This window comes from Oncorhynchus nerka, linkage group LG7 (assembly GCF_034236695.1).
Source record: "Oncorhynchus nerka isolate Pitt River linkage group LG7, Oner_Uvic_2.0, whole genome shotgun sequence".
In the NCBI taxonomy this organism is placed as follows: Eukaryota; Metazoa; Chordata; class Actinopteri; order Salmoniformes; family Salmonidae; genus Oncorhynchus; species Oncorhynchus nerka.
In genome coordinates this window covers 66,727,678-66,740,873 of record NC_088402.1, presented here as the reverse complement: position 1 = coordinate 66,740,873, position 13,196 = coordinate 66,727,678, and the positions used below count along the sequence as shown (strand labels likewise).

General features: G+C 49.4%; 1 long non-coding RNA gene across 1 annotated transcript; it reads right to left on the bottom strand.

The window, feature by feature from the left end:
- Window positions 1-6,688: 6,688 nt before the first annotated feature.
- On the bottom strand, window positions 6,689-9,526 carry LOC135572557 (uncharacterized). Its single transcript, XR_010464393.1, has 3 exons — window positions 8,435-9,526; window positions 7,014-7,200; window positions 6,689-6,892 (listed from the first exon to the last, which is right to left on the bottom strand). It is a non-coding gene; the product is annotated as an uncharacterized LOC135572557 (long non-coding RNA).
- Window positions 9,527-13,196: the final 3,670 nt, after the last annotated feature.

The following is a 13,196-nucleotide window of genomic DNA, read 5'->3' as shown; positions in this document are numbered from 1 at the left end:
TAAAAAGATGCAGCACCCTTGCTCGTAATGAGGCGCACACAGCGCACGCGTGGCACTGTGTGTGAACTATTTTTCCGCTTTCAGTTGAGATCGCCTTTCGTCTTGCGCATGCGTGGGTATCGAATGCTTGAGTTTGGGGTTTGGGTCATTGGTTTGGGTAGACGACGGGTATGAAATTAATCTTTCACACACACAGGCAGCAACTGGAAAGCAGTCCAACAACAGGCCATTGAAACATGTTTTACATTGTGACATTGAATAGTGTATTATCCATTGGATAAGAAAACATATAAAACTGTAGGTTACTGCAGTTACTATACAAAGACGCAAATGACAAAAACAACACATTTAGTAATAAAACCTTTATTAGACAGTTGTACTAAGCTTATATAGAATTTATAAGCTTATAGACATATATTATTTTCAATAATTTGACGTGCTTAATAAGGTTGAATTACATTTTTTAAGTAGGCTTAGGTAGGTTGTACATGCCTTTATTATTATTGCATTATGTAAAATAAAGAGTTAATTATGACGAAAGATGAACGTTCAAATGTGTCATGGAATTGTTTCACCCTGCTGCAAATAGTTTTCTACAGAATAACCCCTTGGCTTGAAGGACATTATGGTTACTGGTAGAGTATAATTCCACTACCTTGGTATGAGAGAACTACAGCGACAGAATTCAGAACATGGACCGTTCTTACAGTATTCTCCCTGTACATCAAGTCAGAACCGTAGCATAAATAAAGGGGGCAGACAATGAACGCTCTTACAATATTCGATGACGTCACGTGTGCTCCCTCTCCGGCCTCTAGGTCACCAGTCTACTCGTTATGGCGCACACCTGTCATCATCGTTACGCGCACCTGCGCGTCATCAGACTCACCTGGACTCCATCACTTCCCTGATTACGTTCCCTATATATGTCACTCCCTTTGGTTCCTTCCCCAGGCATTATTGTTTCGTGTGTTATGTCTGTGTTATGTCTGTGCATTGTTCGTGTTTCTTATTTTGTATTATGCTGTGTTCATTTATTAAAACACTCACTCCCTGAACTTGCTTCCCGACTCTTAGCGCATATCGTTACAGAATAATGCCTCAATTAAGGGAAGCATCAGGGAGTGTTTTTAGTTTTTTGTGTCAGTGGAAAGACGTCAGATCCGGGAGCCGCTACAGGCTCTCATGCTTCAGCCAGATCGCCAGGCTCCCCTGCCTCCGCCAACTCGCCAGGCTTCCCTACCTCCGCCGGCTTGTCAGGCTTTCATGCCTCAGCCGGATCTCTAGGCTCCCCTGCCTCAGCCAGTCTGTCAGGTTCCCGCACCCCAGGCGGATTGACAGGGTTCCCACGCCTCAGCAGAGGTGACCGGTCCACTCCTGATCCCCGGGATCGTAATTTTGGTCAGCGCCCTGCGGTTAGAACCGCACGTAGGGGAGGGGGTACTGTCACGTGTCCTCCCTCTCTGGCCTCTAGGTCACCAGCCTGCTCGTTATGGTGCACACCTGTCACCATCGTTACGCGCACCTGCGCATCATCAGACTCACCTGGACTCCATCACTTCCCTGATTACCTTCCCTATATATCCCCAGGCATTATTGTTTCTGTTCCTGTGTTATGTCTGTGCGATGTTCGTATTTCTTCATTTGTATTAAGTTGTGTTTATTTATTAATACACTCCCTGAACTTGCTTCCCGACTCTCAGCTCACATCGTTACAGATGATTACATTTCTCTAAAACAGGCTATAGGCTAGATGTGCACCACCAAATCAGAACAGTAGGCTAAGTTATGAGGGGGAAAGGGACCAAATTATTAGGGTGAGGCACATGCGCTACTAACAGCACAACATACACTTAGTATTACTTTATTAGCTACAGTGTACATATATACCTGGCATATTACATAAATTATGCAGCAGCATACAATACATTTGTGGACTCACCTTGTTGTGCTGTGCCCACTTGAACAGGAAGGTGACGCAACGGTCCTTCTTGTGGGTACATTTTGTCAATCAAGGTTTGTTATCAAAGTCTGGCATTCTCTGGATTTATGGTGCTTTTAAGATAACTGAAAACTCTGAAATAAACCAGGTCGAATTGTGACGTCAGTGATCTTCAAGTTGGAGCTCTAGAAAGAGGTTTGAGTTCCCGACTTGGAATTCCAAGTTGGAAACTTATTTTCCAAGTCAGAGCTTGTTTTTTTCAGAGTTCCCAGTTGTCTTGAACTCACTGAAGTCTGAGATTCTCCAGTTGTTTTGAACGCAGCAAAAGTCATGCTGGATTGACAGCATGGTCAATGTATTCAACTTTTTCTGGCCCATGGTGTTGAATGTTTAACCTTTTAAGCTTGGAAAAGAGACCCTTAAACCCAGACTTGGACCACATACCCACTCCATTGAATAGCAGTCTAGTGATTGCTTTGCAACACTTGCAGTTAGCCACTGATTCCTTCCAAACGACTCATTGTTGAATTTGCGATTACCAACTTGTTGTGTAATGTGGATGTCCAATGGCCGATGAGCATCAATACGTTTTATCTATAATTTCTCTTCATATGACAAGGATTGAAAAGGATTTGCCAGTAGATTGTCGAATTGAGTCATGATGATGACTGCTTGTCTAGCTTGCTAGCTAAGATTTTGAAAGTATGATGTTGACATGATCAGTCTAATCAAAGCTACGGTAGATAAAACATAATTTTATCTGTGGCCAATGACCTTGAGCCTTTTTGGATGGGCATTTCTAATGTAACTCCATGGCAGCACCCAAAGGGCTTAAATTTGAGCTCTCCGCGTAGATGGCGACATAGTGTCCCCATGAGTTACATAACACTGAGCCAATCACGGAGCAACTAGAGGACATTACCAACCTCTACCCTCCATATTTTCCGCTGGCTGCCCCACCACCACAGAAAGCACTGAGCTAGGCAGAAACACCTGCATTTTGGAGCTGCCTTACTCAAGAAAGCAAAAGAGAGACCATGTTTGCATGCAGCTTATTAACTCAAATTTTTTTTTTTACATTGTTTGCAAACTGATATGTGACACCTGCCCTGAATGGTGGGTCGCCACTTTAAATTGTTCTTTATTTGCATAGGGTATACTCACAGCGCTCAGTGTTTCCCCCTTTTTTACCACTTCATCCCTGGAGGATAACTAACCTAGCAAAATACACTACGTGGCCAAAAGTATGTGGACACCTACTCGTTGAACATCTCATTCCAAAATCCTGGGTATTAATATGGAGTTGGTTCCCCCTTTGCTGCTATAACAGTCTCCACTGTTCTGGGAAGGCTTTCCACTAGATGTTGGAACATTGCTGTGAGGACTTGATTCCCCGTAGCAATGTCACTGGGCTCTTCAGTAAGGCCATTCTACTGCCACTGTTTGTCTATGGAGATTGCTTGGCGGTGTGCTCAATTTTATACACATCAGCAACGGGTGTGGCTGAAATAGCCAAATCCACTAATTTGAAGGGTGTCCACATACTTCTGTGTATACAGTGTATATCTTTGCCCTTTTGAATAAGTCAAATCAAAGTGTATTGGTGGCTTACCCAGATTTGCAGGGAAATGTAGCAAAATGCTTATGTTTCTAGCTCCAACACTAAGTTGCAATGCCATTTCAACTTAGTGGCTATACCACAGACGTCAGTAACTCAACACTTTTGCTAGTTTCTGAGCTCTGTTTAATATTTAACAGCATAATCAGGCACAAGGCCACAAAACAAAGTAAGGTGATAAGATATAATTGCCTATAGGTCAAAGTCCTTGTGTTGCAAGTTCAGTAGGCCAGCCTTGTTAATGTTATTAAATATCAAATTACTTGATAGAACCGTAGGCTACAGTTTACAGTGAAGGTTTTATGAAATCTAATGGACAGTTTGAATAAAGATGGTTAGGCCTACGTGAAGAAAACAAATCCATTGTTTTAGGCTACGCATGCGCTGCAATGCGGTAAAAAAAAGGGGGGAAGGAGCTGGGACGCATGCGTATGGCTCACCTACCAAGGGGCCAGAGATAGGCATTTCTAGAAAGGCTACAGTTGAGTCAAGTCGTCAACGAGGAGGTACTGGCACGTTATAATTTCCACGAACTCCATACATGAATGCTCTTGGAAATAATCGTGTGCTTCCAATAACAACGCAACGATTTTTTTTCTGATGTAAAAAGGAACTGCTAAATAAAATCCAATAACCTCGTGGATTGTACAACTGTTTTATTGTCCAAGACAGGCATTTCGTGGTGGAACTATCAAGCCTATACCATGCCATATTCCTTTACACCTTCAGTCTTGGTCGACCCTGGATTATATTGATCATGCGGCACCGTTTTATTATCCACACTTCTTCAAATGATCATGGAATAAATAAACGGAATAAACAAGTCTAATGTTGGAGGCAGGCAAATAAATACCTTACTGTGAAATACAATCTGCGCATACTAATAGTGGCCAGAAAACTGTTCTCAAAAGATAGAAAAGGACTGATAAAAAATCTACTCTGTAGGTGCCATAAATGTGGGGTTTAAATGAGGTAGGCCTATCTGCATTGGTCAAAAAACAGTGCCGAATAGATTTTTCCTGTGAGGCGTAATTTACATTGTCATGTTTATATTTGATGTAAATTTGAATTAAACTACTTTTGGGTGTCCAAATCAAAGTTTATTTGTCACGTTTGTCACGTAAGGTCTACACCTTACAGTGAAATGCTTACTTACAGGCTCTAACCAATAGCGCAAAAAGGTGTTAGGGGAACAATAGGTAAGTAAAGAAATAAAACAACAGTAAAAGGACAGGCCATATACAGTAGCGAGGCTATAAAAGTAGCGAAGCTACATACATACACCGGTTAGTCAGGCTGATTGAGGTAGTATGTACATGTAGATATGATTAAAGTGACTATGCATATATGATGAACAGATAGTAGCAGTAGCGTAAAAGAGGGGTTGGCGGGTAGCGGGACACAATTCAGATAGCCCGGTTAACCAATGTGCGGGAGCACTGGTTGGTCGGCCCAATTGAGGTAGTATGTACATGAATGTATAGTTAAAGTGACTATTCATTTATGATAAACAGAGAGTAGCAGCAGCGTAAAAAGAGGGGTTGGGGGGGGGGGTCACACAATGCAAATAGTCCGGGTAGCCATTTGATTACCTGTGCCTTTTTGTCCTAGACTTGGCACTGTGGTAGCGCTTGCCATGCGGTAGTAGAGAGAGCAGTCTTTGATTGGGGTGGCTGTGGTTTTTAACCATTTTTAGGGCCTTCCTCTGACACCGGCTGGTGTAGAGGTCCTGGATGGCAGGCAGCTTAGCCCCAGTGATGTACTGGGCCCAACTGGTCAGGATGCTCTCGATGTTGCAGCTGTAGAACCTTTTGAGGATCTCAGGACCCATGCCAAATCTTTTTAGTTTCCTGAGGGGGACTGTCTTGGTGTGTTTGGACCATTATAGTTTGTTGTTGATGAGAATGGGGGCGTGCTCGGTCCTCCTTTTTCTGTGGTCCACAATCATCTCCTAAATCTTGGTTACGTTGAGGGATAGGTTGTTATTCTGGCACCACCCAGCCAGGTCTCTTATCTCCTCCCTATAGGCTGTCTTGTCATTGTCGGTGATCAGGCCTACCACTGTTGTGTTGTCTGCAAACGTAATGATGGTGTTGGAGTCGTGCCTGGCCGTGCAGTCATGAGTGAACAGGGAGTACAGGAGGGGGCTGAGCACGCACCCCTGGGGAGCTCCAGTGTTAAGGATCAGCATGGCAGATGTGTTGCTACCAACCCTCACCACCTGGGGGCGGCCCGTCAGGAAGTCCAGGATCCAGTTGCAGAGGGAGGTGTTTAGTCCCAGGATCCTTAGGTTTAGTGATGAGCTTTGAGGGTACTATGGTGTTGAACGCTGAGCTGTGGTCAAAGATAGCATTCTCACATAAGTGTTCCTTTTGTCCAGGTGGGAAAGGGCAGTGTGGAGTGCAATAGAGATTGCATCATCTGTGGATCTGTTTGGGTGGTATGCAAATTGGAGTGGGTCTAGAGTTTCTGGGATAATGGTGTTGATGTGAGCCATGACCAACCTTTCAAAGCACTTCATGGTTACGGAAGCGAGTGCTACAGGTCTGTAGTCATGTTGGCAGGTTGCCTTTGTGTTCTTGGGCACAAGGACTATGGTGGTCTGCTTGAAACATGTTGGTATTACAGACTCAATCAGGGACATGTTGAAAATGTCAGTGACGACACCTGCCAGTTGGTCAGCACGTGCCCGGAGCACACGTTCTGGTAATCCATCTGGCCCCGCAGCCTTGTGTATGTTGACCTGTTTAAAGGTCTTACTCACGTCGGCTACAGAGAGCGTGATCACACAGTCGTCCAGAACAGCTGATGCTCTCATGCTTGCCTCAGTGTTGCTTGCCTCAAAGTGAGCATAGAAGTGATTTAGCTCATCTGGTAGACTCGTGTCACTGGGCAGCTCGCAACTGTGCTACTACCCTTTGTAGTCTGTAATCGTTTGCAAGCCCTGCCACATAAGACGAGCGTCAGAGCCGGTGTAGTATGATTCAATCCAGGAAAATGTATGGAGTGAAAAGTACAATATTTTCTTAAAAGGAATGTAGTGAAGTAAAAGTAAAAGTAGTCAAAAATATGAATAGAAAAGTAAAGTACAGATACCCCCCCAAAAAACACTTAAGTAGTACTTTAAACTATTTTTTATTTAAGTACTTTACACCACTGATAATCAATAATAATACAAAATATAATCGAAGACTGATGCTCTAAGAGTCCCAGCACAAACAGTTTCTTCCCATGTCAATTAGTCTAACTCTGGTGGTCTTTGCCAGGTGTCAGGCATCTCCTCTGGTTCTTACTCCTCTGAGAATGTGGTACCTGGTAACTTCCTCTATATCCTGCAAAATACACACATTTATATTATGTAAGATACATTGAAATGACAGAAATATTTAGATAAATTGATAAACGTACAACAAGCTGGAAGAGCACGGTCAATTGAGGGACACTCATTCTCACCTGTGTTGTAGCATCCAATAGGTCTCTGGAGGGTATCAGACAGCTAGCCTCACCCAGGAAGCACAGGATGATGTGGACCACATCTGCCCAGCGGCCAACAATCAGCATCAGGACCATGAGCCTCCCCCAAGACGCACCACCACTGTGTTTATAACAGCTTGGCCACTTGGCTGACGATGTTGCTCCTCTGAGTAGAAAATAATTATCATCAGCTTTCTCAATGAGAATGACAACAATATGCTTGTCCTTTACTTGCTTTCTGCTATGTATAAAATACCAAATAGTCTCTGACATTCTGCTGCTTAAAAGTTTAACCATGTAGTCTACTGTATGTTCAGTCTCTCACCCTGCATATACACCACCAGCAGTGTGTAGCAGATTGTCAGTGGAGTCCAGAACCTGGGGGGGGGCAATGGTTGCCACTGCAAAGGTGAGCACAAGGTCCCTGGTCAGGCGCGGTAACAGAAAGCAACCTGATGTTAGCAGTATCATGCGCACTCCACAGTAGCACTGGGAACTGTGTAGTCTGTACAGTGACATGACATGGAGTCGTAGGTGCCTAGTTTGGCTGGCCAGGAACCAGCTCAGTCCTGCAGCAAGGAGCAGGCAGAGCCGGAGCTGTGGCGCCCCCTCGTGGAGGAAATGGAGACCGCAGCTGAGAGCACAGCCCAAGGAGAACTGACTTTTTAAAAATGTATTTACCTTTATTTAACTAGGCAAGTCAGTTAAGAACAAATTCTTATTTTCAATGACAGCCTTGGAACAGTGGGTTAACTGCCTGTTCAGGGACAGAATGACAGATTTGTACCTTGTCAGCTCGGGGATTTGAACTTGCAAACTTCGGGTTACTAGCCCAACGCTCTAACCACTAGGCTACATTGGACCAGCAGCTGCTGTAGGAACCTACTGGACTCCTGCAGATTCAGAGAGCGGGAGGGAAATTAATTAAGAGGAGAGATGAATCAAGGCTGATGAATGTGAGAATGATTTTCATGTAATTTTTAGTGACAAGTATGCTATTATAATGCTTACTGGTCCAGCTGTGACCTAAGCTGACATTGTTCTGAGGGAGAACTCTAGAACCACCAGGGATGCAACCTGAGAGCCCACTACAGACTGCATCACCGGCAGGAACAAGAACTGGAGAGCTTCACTTAGCCCAATTTTAGTACTGGCTTGATGTCTTGGTATCTTCTGCATAGATGTATCTTTACTGCTGCCTTCATTATTTGAACTGAGTAGAGAGAGTAACTTGAGACGGTATACATTTCAAGGCAGTGAAATACAAAACAATGATTTCTAAGGATACATTGATTACTGTTGCCAATGTAAATCGTATAACAGTCTGTTCATAGTGTAGCGACCCGCACAGACAGCTGTGTGTTATGTGCTAGGCTAGGAGGTGGTTGTGTTGTACTGACCAGTACCCGGTGTTCGCGGGGTCCGACATGTCAATCAACCTGCTATCTGCCAATCACGGGAATGCCTGGAATGTTCTGATGCCGGGCATCCTGGTGGTTGGCGGAGTGGCGTGGAGGGGGGTTGGGCATTGGAAGTTAAGACCAGGTTCAGCCTTTGTTCTCTCTCTCTTACGTCTGGGCTTCACAAGAGAAGGTCACGATTGGCTTGTGGGTTATCTGTCATCTATTTGGCGTGTGCTACGGCCCAAACAGTAGCCTGTGTAAAGTTGGTTCAATAAACCGTCAATTCGCAAACTCAAGCCTCTGTCTGGACAATTGTTAATTTATGATCTAGTCAGGTCATTACATTGGTGTCAGAAGTAAAAACGTTGATACAAGTTAGCCAGCTAGCTAGCTAACTTATGTGGCTAGCTACCGTAGGTGAGAACGGGGATTGAAAATGCTTCGAGGGAATCCGAAAGTGAAGGTGGAGGTAGGGGACGATTATGGCCAAGGAGGTGCGTGTGAATGGACGTCGGGGGTTCTGTCTGAGGAGATCGCCAGGGCGTCGGAGCGCAGAGGCCGCTTGAGGGAGGACGTTAGAGTGATGGCCGCTGAAGCGGACATGAGTGCTTCGTCGAGTGTATTTCGCGCGGATTCTGGTGGGCGGACCGAAGTGGCGACGTGACGAGGAATCTGGGGCTCAGGATGTAAACAAACATGGCGGCGCCCAGTTCCCGGCTGCGTCCGTATCTGTTAAGACCCCGAAGTATTCCGGTAAGGCGGATTGGGAAGCTTTTCATGCTCAGTTTGAACTGTTAGCTCATTTTAGGGGGTGGTCGGATGAAGAAAGGGCACTGCAGTTGGCTTTATGCCTCACGGATGAAGCTCTGGCCTGTTTGATATTGATTAGCCCCGAGGACAGGCATGATTATGGTGCTCTAGTGGGAGCACTGAGGAGGCGCTATGGACAGTGTGTACAGCCCGGGCTACTGCGCTCCGAACTGAGGAATAGACGCAGGCAGCCTGGAGAGCCTCTACGGGTGCTAGCTAATGACATTGAGAGCCTCTCTCGGCGGGCATATGCTCACATGCCCCCTCCGTGCAGAGCGAGCTAGCACGGGACCAGTTCATACAGGCGCTCTCCCTACGGAGCTGCGCATACAGACCCAGCTGGCTCATCCTGAGTCATTGCAGACAGCCTTGGAGATGGCTTTGGAGAGGGAGCTGGTGTGGGCTGGGGCTTCAGCTGGGGCTTTGGTGGGGGTGCAGGGAGACACACCCTCTGTGCGAGCTGGGGGCAGAGCAGCCCGGAGCCGGAAAAGCCTGCTTGGGTGGCCGAAATGACAGAACTCATTCGGGCTGTGTCGTTACAGGCGGCACGAAACACAAGCCCTGGTCCCAGGGTCTGCTGGGGTTGTGGCCAGCCAGGCCATCTGCGCAGAGATTGCCCCATGTCCCCCAGAGCTCAGGGAAACGGCTCGGGGTCCGCATAGACCGGGTAGTGCGGACCCCTGGCTTTCTATCCCAACCACCATCATCTTCAGGAGGAGCCCACCGGCACAGACGGGGGCAAGGCTCCACTTCCCCCAGAAGCAGACGAGGGCAAGCGGATGGAGCCTGTTGTTGTGGTGGGCCGGACCTGTGTTGGGGACTTTTTTCATGTCCCTGTCACTGTGGAGGGGGTGCCCTGCTCCGCCCTGGTGGACACTGGGTCCACAGTAACCCTTGTGAGGCCAGATATTGTGCAAGGTTGGACTCAGTGTGAGCCTACAACTGTGCAGCTCCGCACAGTCACAGGTGAGCTGGCACCCATGAAAGGGAAGGGAATAATGACTCTGACAGTAGGGGGCAGGACTGTGCGTCATCCTGTGTGGGTGGCGGCTGTGCAGGACCCTTCTATCCTGGGGTTGGACTTTCTTAGGAGCACAGGCTGCCAGTTAGACCTAAATAGGGGCACACTGAGCTTCCAGGGAGGGACGGAAGTCACCATGGCCCCCCCTAATGTCACATTCACTCAACCCAACAAACCCTTTACTCCAACAGTTAAAGCAGCAGAGACTCATGGCTGTGCCCCCTCCCCCACAGCTGTGTGTGACTTTTCCCCAGTCCCCCTGTCACCTACGGCGGTGTGTTACATTCCCCAGCTACCTCCATGACACAGCCCTCTGTGAGCCCGGGCCGCACCCCCAGCCCAGCTACCCCAGATGGGAGAGGAGAGGACACTGTCTGCAGTGAGGGAGATATGGGGAGGAACTGTGTTGGTCTTGACCCCGAGCAGCAGGAACGGTTGTGGCAGTTGCTGTTTGAATTCAGAGACAGCTTTGCGTTGAGTGAGGAAGAGGTGGGTCAGACCCATCTGGTGCAGCATGAGATCGACACAGGTGATGCTCGACCCATCAAGATGCGTCCCCGCCGTATCCCGCTGGCACGCCAGGAGGCGGCAGACAAGGCTGTGTTGGAGATGCAGCGGGCAGACTTCATTGAGCCCTCAGACAGCCCCTGGGCGGCGCCAGTCGTCATGGTTCCGAAGAAGGGGGGCAAGCTGAGGTTCTGTGCGGACTACAGGCGGCTGAATGAGGTAACCAGGAAGGACTCATACCCCATACCACGTATCGATGAGTCGCTGGACCTGGTTAGGGGTCCTCCTGGTTCTCCTCACTAGACCTCCGCAGCGGCTACTGGCAGGTGCCCCTCTCCCCAGAGGCCAGAGCCAAAACTGCGTTCTCCACTAACAGAGGACACTGGCAGTTCAAGGTCCTGTGCTTCGGCCTGTGCAACGCTCCAGCTACTTTTGAGCGTTTGATGGACAGGGTGCTGGATGGCATCCCCCGACAGCAGTGTCTGGTATACCTCGATGACATCCTGGCCCATGGCAGCTCCTTCCAGTCAGCCCTGGGGGCGCTACGGCGTGTGCTGGAGAGGGTGGCTGCCGCAGGTCTGAAGCTCCACCCCGAGAAGTGCCACTTCATGAGGAGAGAGGTGTCCTTCTTGGGCCACCGAGTGGGGAAGGAGGGGATCAGCACCATGGAGGACAAGGTAGGGGCTGTCAGAGACTGGCCCACCCCCACCGACCAGCGTCAGCTGAAGAGCTTCCTGGGCCTGGCCTCGTACTACAGGAGGTTTGTACGGGGCTTCTCAAGCGTTGCTGCTCCACTGAACCGCCTGCTGCCGAAGGACAAGGCTTTCACTTGGACAGTGGAGTGTGAGGAGGCGTTCAACACCCTCAAACGTGCACTGATCGAGGCCCGTGCCTGCCCCCTGACCTCACCTTGCCCTTTATCCTGGACACAGACGCGAGCAATGTGGGCATGGGTGGGGTGCTGGCCCAGGTGGGGCCAGAGGGGGAGAGAGTGGTGGCGTACTTCAGCAAAACATTTGACAAACATGAGCGCCGCTACTGTGTCACCCGGCGGGAGCTCTTGGCTGTTGTGGCTTCCGTCAAACACTTCAAGTACTACCTGGGTGGTCTGCCCTTTACTGTAAGGACTGACCACTCTGCTCTCCAGTGGCTCATGTCTTTCAGAGAGCCAGAGGGGCAGGTGGCACGCTGGTTGGAGGAGCTTCAGCCGTATGACTTCACGGTGGTGCACAGGGCAGGGGCACGCCACTCCAACGCCGACGCCATGTCCCGTCGGCCCTGTACTGCAGACGGCTGCCGCCACTGTGAACGGGGGGGGGGACGGGAGAGAGAGCTGCGGGCAGAGGAGGGTGTCTGTGCCACAGTGTGTCGGGCGAGCGGGCCTGTCTGCTGTGAGCTGCAGACTGTCGACGTGGCTGAATGGCGGCAGCAGCAGGGACGGGACACAGACCTACAGCCAGTGCTACAGTGGGTAGAGGCGCAGGTGAGGCCACCATGGGAAGAGGTGACAGCGCTCTCACTCGCGACCAAAGGGTTGTGGTCGAAGTTTGAGAGACTGCGGCTGGCTGATGGCGTGCTACAGCGGGCATGGAAGGAGTCAGCTACGGGAGAGGAGAGGTGGCAGGTGGTGGTCCCAAAAGCATTGCGGGAGGCTGTGCTCCAGAGTACTCATGGGGGGTGGGGACTGGACACTTTGGGGTCACAAAAACACTGCGCCGTCTCCGTCAGGGCTTCTACTGGGGGCAGCACAAGAGGGATGTGGAGGACTTTTGTCGCCGCTGTGACAACTGCACAGCGAGAAAGGGCCCCCAGGCCGCTCTCATGCTCAGCTCCAACAGTTCCCAGTGGGGGCTCCCATGGAGAGGGTGGGAGTGGATGTAGTTGGGCCGTTCCCCACCACAGACAGTGGAAACCGCTGGGTGCTCACGGCCATGGACTATTTCACAAAATGGCCCGAGGCCTATGCTCTGCCTGACCAGGAGGCAGAGACCATCGTCGACACCCTGACAGCGGGGATGTTCAGCAGGTTTGGAGCTGCAGAGTCCATCCACAGCGACCAAGGCAGAAACTTTGAGTCCCGTGTGTTCGCCACCATGTGTGAGAGGCTGGGTATGCACAAGACCCGCACTACTCCTCTCCATCCTCAAAGTGATGGCCTTGTGGAGCGCTTCAACAAAACGCTTGGACAGCAGCTGGCCATCGTCTCTTCCAAACACCAGCGTGACTGGGACAAGCACCTGCCTATGGTCCTCATGGCATGCCGCTCCGCTGTCCAAGACTCCACCTCCTGCACGCCTGCCCTCCTCATGCTGGGGAGAGAGATCCGCACCCCTGCGGAGATGGCGTTTGGTCGGCCCCTGGATAGCCCTCATGTTCCTCCGGGGCCGGAGTATGCCCGGAGACTCCAGGACCGCCTGGAGA